The following is a 9,212-nucleotide window of genomic DNA, read 5'->3' as shown; positions in this document are numbered from 1 at the left end:
AATTGAATTAAGACCTGATTTTTTGTAGATATGATGTTCTCACAATAAATAGTATGCCTACAAAATTTTATCATATTTGGATATGTCTAACCTTGTGAAAACTAGTGTTCAATTTTGAACATTTATCTAACGGTCTAGAATTTTCTGATTTTATAATAATATTTTATTAGGTTAAATATATTTGAATGAGCTGAAATTTTGTGGACATGTTATTCATGGTGGGGAGATCATATCTACAAAATCTCAGCCCTTAATTCAATTAGGTAAGATGAGATATGGCTTTGTATATTTTAGGAGTGGCTCTATCCCTTTCACATATATATATATATATATATATATATATATATATATATATATATATTTTATACAACATATTTATATAATACAACCCGATAAGATGACATTTTTTTCAACATTTTTTAAACGGACTTTTCAAGATGTTTTAAAGACTAATTTTTTGTGGATAAGATGTTCTCACTATGGATATGACATCCACAAAAAATTAGGTCCTTTGAACATTTTTAAGTTTTCCCAAAAAGAGTTACAAAATCGATATTTCTAAACCGTTGATAAAAATTCGTAGGTTGAGAGCAATTTTTCTCATGGTTAGGAGTTTTCAAATGAGCTGAATTTTTGTAGAGATAATCTCCATAGTATAAACATCATATCTACAAGTAATCAAGACTTAATTCATACTTTCAAGGGGTATTATATAAAACATTGTATAAAAAGTGTTGTAAATGGAAACCTACCCCATATATATATACATATATATACCGTGCAAATGTATCAGCTCTTTTAAAAACTTGCTCAACAATCATAACTATACATATAGATATTTTTTAACCAATTATTTTAGTCAAGTCTTAAAAATTCGTTTTAATTTCTCAACAAATTGTTTTAATTAAATTTTAAAAACCCATTTTTTAATTAGGGGAGGGATCCCGTTTTAATTTAGAAGTGTGATTCTCGTTTTAATTAGATGTGTTATGTATACATATAAGAACCATTCAAAATATATGATGAGAGCTACTAAGCTAAAGATGGATATGGTGGTGAAAATTCTAGTATTAAAGAGTTAAAAACTTTTCCAGATGGAATCATATAGCTTCGATTTTTATTTACAATATTTTTTATACAACATTTTATACAATGGTCTATATCTCACTTTACAAATTCATTTAAGACTTGATTTTTGGTGGATCTCACATTCTCACCATAGAAAACATTCCTACGAAAAATGGGCTCATTTGGAAATTTCTAAATACGCCAAAAGAGGGTTGCAAAATTTCAAATCCTGGCCGTTAAAAAAAATAACATTTTCAAATCTACTTTTGAAAGAGATAGAGATTTCGAAATGAAATAAAATTTGGTGGATATGATCCATATAGTGATAAGATCATACCCACATAATAGTAGCTCTTAGATCAACTTAATAAAGGATATATATATATATACACAACAGTTTATACAATAACTTATATTGACACAAAGAAATAAGCTATATGTGATTGAAGCTTTATGATTTATTATCAAAATAAAATACAATAATAACTATATATAACATTATATAATAGTTATATATAGTTATGTTATATATAATGTGATTGAAGCTTTATAATTTATAACTATTATATAATGTTATATATAGTTATTATTTTATTTTATTTTGATAATAAATCATAAAGCTTCAATCACATATAGCTTATTTCTTTGTGTCAATATAAGTGTAAGGTGTGTGAACCCTTCATATAATTTGATTATTTTGTGCGGTGTATTATAACATTTTTCTTTACTACATTGCCACACAAATGTAGTCATCTGATTGATTGCAACTCTATCTTATTTGATGATTTGACTTTGATAATGTGATTACTTATGATATTTGATGTGGTGATTGCCACATATGGACAAAATATGTTGAATCAAGCCCACCAACACGTAAGCCTGCTTTAAGAAGTTAACATGTGAATTACTACAACCACTTTTAGTTATTTCTCATAAGCACATGGTGTGATAGCGTGGGTGTGTCCATATCGAATCTTTTCCTAGCCATCTTTTGCAAAAGAACAAAGTTTTTTTCCCCCACAAATTCCATTTCCTTTTAGAATTTGTTTGTAATGTTACAGCACGAAAATCAAACAAAAGGCTAATTAATGTTTCACTTGTTATTATGAAATTCACTTAACGGGTATAATGTACAACATACTATACATGTTTTTGCAATTTAGATAATTTACTTTTTTTTTGCACTGCAGTTCTCTGTACAATTAGTTTTTTTGCACTTTTAGACTATGACTCAATTCTAGTCGGTCAATGCTGATGTGGCCACTGGAATACACAACGTGTCCATTCATTTCATTAGGTGGCATTAATAAAGCACGTGAGAAACACGTTTTTTCTTAAAAACTAAAAAAAGAAATTAAATACCAAATTCACAACTTCTTCTTCTCTACGAAACCAGTTCATATAAACCCTATTGCATAAACGAAACAAACATGACACACAAAAACTAAACATAACACTTGCACAAACGAAAACAATCATAATAAGTTTTGACTGTTAAATTAAAACATGACACACTTGACTGTGAAATTAAAACAAACTTAACACACAAAAACTAAACCTATAACACCAGCAAACACCGCAACAACACTTCAACCAATTCCTCTTATTCTTCTTCGTCATGCTCGTCATGCATACACCAGTAGCACTTAGAGCCAACACAACCTCTTTAACTTGCTGCCTAGATGACCCTGTTGCTTTTGGTGTTGGTGTTGGTGATTGTGTTGTTGGTGATACTGCTGCTGCTTCTGCTAGCCTAGGTGATCTTCTCAGGCGTCTCTCAAATCCTGGTGGAACTTCTAGACTTGGTTCTCGTTCTCATCGAGCTTCACTTCCCTATCCATTCTCCTCCATCATTTCAATACAACAAATTATGCCACTGTCAGTACAAATTGTCAAACATATCTCATCATCTTCCATCGCAATCTCCATAAATATCCTCTTACCATTCTTTTTTTGCATCATTTTTCGAATTGCGTCAATCGATTTATCAAATTGTTTACTATCTCCTTGAATTTCAAATACATTTTCCTTCACCATTATTTGTTTTCACTAAATAAACATAACTATAGTCTGTTTGAGTTCTTACCCAGCAAAAAAAAAGTCTGTTTGAGTTTTTATAGCAATTTAAGCCAATAAATACATCCAATTGATTAATTCATTTCTCAATCCTCACACATATATTCAAATTTCAAATAATTTCAATTTACAAGACAACATTTATGCATGGTTTATTAGGTGTTGACACTTGTTAGTTGATGTCTTTTCAGCCATACCCATTTTTAATTTTCAAACAAGGTTAAATGGGTGCAGAAAAATTGGGGGAAGGAGAGTAAAATGGATCACGTGCCTTTCATGTGCTGTTTTCAGCTGTTGTGGCATACCAACCAGTGATATGACGCCATAGTAGAAAAAAAAAAGACATGTCAGCATTTTTTGACTGGAATTTGGCCCATGGTCGTTACTTGAAAGAAAAACCATTGTATAAAGTACTGCAGTGCAAAAAAAAAGTAAAGTATCTAAATTGCAAAAAGATGTAAAGTATGTTGTACATTATACCCGTTAAGTGTAAAAAATTGAAGTTTTGTGTTTTCAATAGAAACTATATGTCATACTTATTTATTCTTTCCAATTCCAACTAGATGATCATAACCATAGTTTTTACCTATTTCAAATAATGTTCATTAGTCATTGTGCACTGACTAGAAACTATGCAAATTATAACTACTTTCGCGTAGCTAGCATGCCATTCGGCCAGTAATGCTAGCAAAAGTGGCCGGAAGTCTTTAAGATACAGAAATGAAAACACTCTACTTCTTTCAGCCCCTAGACCACTTCAGCAAAGTTTCATTCAAAGAGTACCTTTAGCTAAAGGTATTTCATTAACACAAGATATTGGGGAAATAGAAATACCTCTCCAACTATCGTTGTGTATATGGAGGCAGAATCTCCAGTAGACCACGAGATACCTGGCGTTCTTGAAGACATTGCAGAAGGATTCAATGCATTTATTGTCTATGTAAAGGTATGCAAATAAGCCATTATAAGATTGATAACCATTGTTCATTGTGAATAATATCTTTATGCAAGGACACTATCAATTATGTTCCTTTTGTTTTGTAGCATTGCTATTATGGTAATAATAGATTGGCACCGAGCTAATTACGGGTCTAGAGAAAAACTTATTTGTAGAAACTAGCCCAGTAATTATCGTTGGAGGTTCAAATGGGGGAGGTAAGTACAGATTATAGTCGTTATATTTGTTTGATGGTCCATGATAAAACATAAAATGAATAGTTTACCTACGAAATGAACGATGAAACTCAAAACGTAAGTAAACTAAAACTATCTTATGTGCCTATATTTTATCAAAGATTCTACTCTCAATCCAATGGGATATAGTGGAGTAGGAAGTTCGTTCCACTTCTAGTCCTTCCGCATGCTGTGTTCTCTACGAATAAGTATTCTTAACTTAAAGCCTAATGAGAGATTTACGAAGTGGCAACTAGACTACGATGCAACTACCCACAAGATGCAACTAGTCGACTATTAGAACAACTATAGGAATGCTATGTTGATTCGATGATAAGGAGTTAGAGGGGGATTGATTCCACCTTAACTCGACTTAATCCTATTAACGACGAATCATCGTAATCCGAATTGAACTGCTTCGCAGAACAATTGGTTCTTCCTAATCCCTAATTACACATGGCATTTCTACCAATTCATAACTAGCATGTGAACGATTAAACCCATTCTCATGGTGAACTAATCGTTTTCTAGAGTGGAGTGGAAAGGAAATTACGGCGACTTCTACGATAATTGGAATCAAGCTTTCATCAAGGCTTCTCAACCCCCTCTAATGGAGGTTTAGCCGAGAATCATTACACAATCATTTCCGATTAAATTAAAACTAAACATAATATAAAGAATTGAAATTTACTAATCTAAATTAAACAATAATTAAATTCTAATTAATAACTAAGAATTGAATAACAAGTAATAAATGAAATTAGATCTAACACAAATGTAAATGACAAGAATCGAAATTAACAAACTAGCTATTTTATTAATCAAACTAATTAAGAGTAATGATTCTAAGAGTTTAATCTAAAACAAGAATTGAATATAAACTAAACTTAATTTAATTAAATAAAAACTAGATCTAGAATTATCTATTGTTTTAGGTCTAAACTAGCTACCTTAACTATCTACCATTAATAAAGAGTTAAGCTTTGGTTTTATACTTTCAGATCCAAAAATCGTGCATGGGCTTGGAGCCATGTTCTCTGGCCCAAAACCCAATTCTTTCAGTCCAAAAAGGCCTCTTCAGCTGCAGTTGGCTTCAACAGAATTTTTCGTCCACTTTTGCTCCTTTTATTGGATCAAGGCTTAGACCATTGGAAAGCTCTTTCCGAGCCGGTCGTTTTGACATAAGGTAGGCTCCATTCCGAGGTCTGAGTCCAAAGATATGGCCTTCGGAAGTTCTCATCGACTTTATGTCTTTGTTTTACGCCCGTCGTCGACTTTTCAGCTTTTGACCGGGCTTTAGAAAGGCTTTGTCTTCTTGAATCTTGGCCTTTAATCACGAAACTCCTTAGTAACCGACCTTTGCTTCTTTATCTCGCTAAAGTGGCACATTTTTGCACATAATGGACTTTGAAGCGTGAAATGCATAAAAACACGTAATCAGTGTTAACTCTTAATTATTACTCACATAATTGGTCTAAAAGTTTATGCATTCTATGGGGTTAAAACTACAGTTTTGGACTCTTATCAAACCACCCCCAAACAGCATTTTGCTTGTCCTCAAGCAAAGATGAGAAATTAGAATAAGTGACCAAAAATGGAGTTCTAATTACTCTCGTTTCGCTGAGTGCGATTGCATTGACCATATGCAACAAGACCTTAAACCACTAGGAATTCCCTAGTGGACGAGTTATAGCCTCGTGAGAGTTTTCCAGTGAAGGTACTCACAAACTTCATCTATACTACAACAACTAAGAAATAAAACTATTGTTTCCTTATTCATGCTCTAAATTAACTATACCTCTCACTAGCAATGCATATAGAGTAATCAAGTCGAAACCTAAACTAATATATACATAATAATTAATCATCTACAATAAACATATATACAATGAGTAATACTATGAAATGTCTAGCAGGTTCGTTTTGAAACTCGGGATAACGTCCTTAAGTAGGTTCTCACAATAATAGTCAAGATACAACACTCGATTTTTCCACTCAAGTTCAGCTTACTCAAAGGTGTCGCAGTGGGCACACTTTACCTTACAATCTCAATAACAACAAGGAAACCGAGTCGATCAAACACATTTGCCACTTACTATCACACTAACCTATTCCTAATTGAGCTAGAGGTCTTTATTAGGTGTCATGGGGATTAGGAGATGGTTTAAGAAGGAAGGAAATGGATATTCAAAAGGACAAGTCTGAGATAATAGAGTCTTCATATTATGTAACTTAGAGAAAACCTTGTTATTTTCTTTTGCTTCTATACTTTGTTTCCATCCTTAGCCATATTTTTTTTTTCTTTTCTTTGGCTTTTGACTCCCTTTTATTCTATTTTTAATTTGGATTTTTTATTTTATTTCTATTTTTATTTTATTTTCTTTGGATGAAAACTTCTTTTCTTTATTTTCTGAAGCAATTAACTAACTTTTGTTTACACAGGTTTTTTTTTCTCTTTTTCTTTCTTCCTCATTCTATTATCAGACTTATCTAAATTGGGTAGGTTGAATTTTTTAGTTTGTTTTGTTTTTGTAACAGGGTAAAGGAATTGTGGTTTATGGAAGGCTAAAGAAAGGCTCAGAGGGGCGACTAGCGGAAAATAATTCATAGGTTTGAATTTCTGGCTATATCGATCCAAAGAGGGCCTAAATTCTCGCTTAGGATATGGCATAGTGATCAAGCAAGTGGACGTGTGATTTCTCTATCCGGATTTTACTTCTCCCTTGTGTCATTTTCGAAATATTTTGCTCATATAAGGCTTTAGGCTATATTCTCACAGGATTTGTAGAATAAGTACTCTAGCCTAAATTTCAGAAACTTACTGCTACCGATACTCATGTAATATATTTATAAATAGATGCAAAGATTATTACACTACACCATAACAGGCTATTTGCAATGGCAAAAAACCGTTGCTAATAATTTTCGCAACGCTTTTTAAGCGTTGCAAATATGGCGTGGGCAAAGTGTTGGAAATATTTACAACGGTTAATAAGCGTTGCAAACAGAAATTTTCAACGGTTATTAACCGTTGCAAACATAAATTTCCAACGCTTTTTATAACTATTTTGTTTACAATTTAAAACCTTTGCAACGGTTGTTTGATTTCACAAACGCTTTTTAAGCGTTGGTAATTTGTTAAAAATATTACCAACGGTTCTTAACCGTTGCAAAGTTGTTAGTGATTTTAAAAAAAATAATTAAAAATCGTTTGTAACGGTTATAAACCGTTCTTTGATTGGTTCTTGATGAAAAAAAAAATAATTTCTCATATATTTTAAACGTGTTCCCTCGTGGAAACCGATAATTTAAATATAGTAGATAGGAACAACGAAATTCAATCATAAAGATGAAGCGAAAACTACATTGAAAAGAAACACGCTTTCCAAGATGAAACACACATTGGAAAAAAACACCTTAAAAGCATTCATCAAATTAGATTATAAAGTTACATAACAAAAACAAACTATGGTAAATCTACAAAATGTAGGCACTTATCACATATTTGGAGACATCTTTAACTTTCATCTTTTGAGCAGGTGAAGGTTTTGCACTAACTACAGACAAGCCTTCACGTGATCTGCGAAGAAGAGTAGGAAGAAGCTTGCCAAATTCATGTTCAAATCTCTCGGTTTGATTTTTTCTCGCAAGATTCGAACCATCTCCCTTTGAGGGGCCAACTGCACTTAGAGTTTCATTTGGCATCGAACTACCAACTACTAGAGCAAGATCAGAGTCAGAGGAATTGTGATCCCGCATTTCATTTGTAATTTCAGGAAGGTCAAGGATATTTTCGTTTTCCACTTTTGACTCCTTGACTCTCTCATCAATGGTTATGGAGCTCATTATGTCTAAAGCAGAAACTCGGAGATGGTTCTTGGGAATTTCAGCAGGAATAAGTGCTCCGGGAGCTCCCATCGATCAATTATATATTTCATCGCATATTCGATATTCGGTCAAGAATGTTCCATGTTTGGATATGGATTTATTTACCCCGAGACTACAAAGAAATGACAATAATATCGAGAATGTAACTAAGGAAGAATTAAGATATCCATCTTGAATGACTTTATGCCTCTATGAGTTACAACAAGCGAGAAACAGGACCTACATTACTTTAATACAAATTACACATGTAGGCTACCGATGTATAAAGAGTTACTGATGACACACAAAACAGTCCTATTAAGCGCATGTTGTGCTTTTTAAAAAGTTAAGAAAGAAAAACAAACAAAAGGTCATTATGGACACCACTAAAAGGTAAAAAGACCACACACGTAGTTTTGGATGTGGATCCACTATATAAAAGAGCTCCAAATATCCATATCATATAACATAAATGACACCAAATAATTACCCAATAAAAGGAAGTAAATTTCAGAAATGAGTTTCAAAGAATGGGATACCACGTAAAACTGCACACCACAAATTGATAAAAACATCCCCAAAATGCCTATTTAAGTGTATATCGGAGATATCGAAAGGGCACTCAAGCAGAATATCAAGATTACCTTTTCGTGGATCAACTTTAATCAAGTTCACAGCTCCCTCATCAAAATACCGGTGTAGTAGCTTCCCTTCACAAGCCTACATGGAAGACTGATCCGATCAGCTAGAACCTAACACAAGAAGTACAGATTCAATAAATTTGACGTCAAAGTTAAAATCTGAAACATCCGGAAACTTCTGACTGACAACTAGCAAGCAAATCCATGTTCTGCCACAAAGAAAATTATCTACTCAGAAAGTTCATTGTAAACAAACAAGTAGGATGCTTTACATTTCTAAATTGCTTTAAAACAATTGAGCCAACATCGATCATTTGTACCACGATATGATGTAAATTAAAAACAATATAATAAATAGATTGATACTGTAAATTTGGCAGTATGGTC

Source organism: Coptis chinensis, chromosome 7 (genome assembly GCF_015680905.1).
Source record: "Coptis chinensis isolate HL-2020 chromosome 7, ASM1568090v1, whole genome shotgun sequence".
Classification (NCBI taxonomy): Eukaryota; Viridiplantae; Streptophyta; class Magnoliopsida; order Ranunculales; family Ranunculaceae; genus Coptis; species Coptis chinensis.
Note: the sequence above shows the minus strand (reverse complement) of the source record.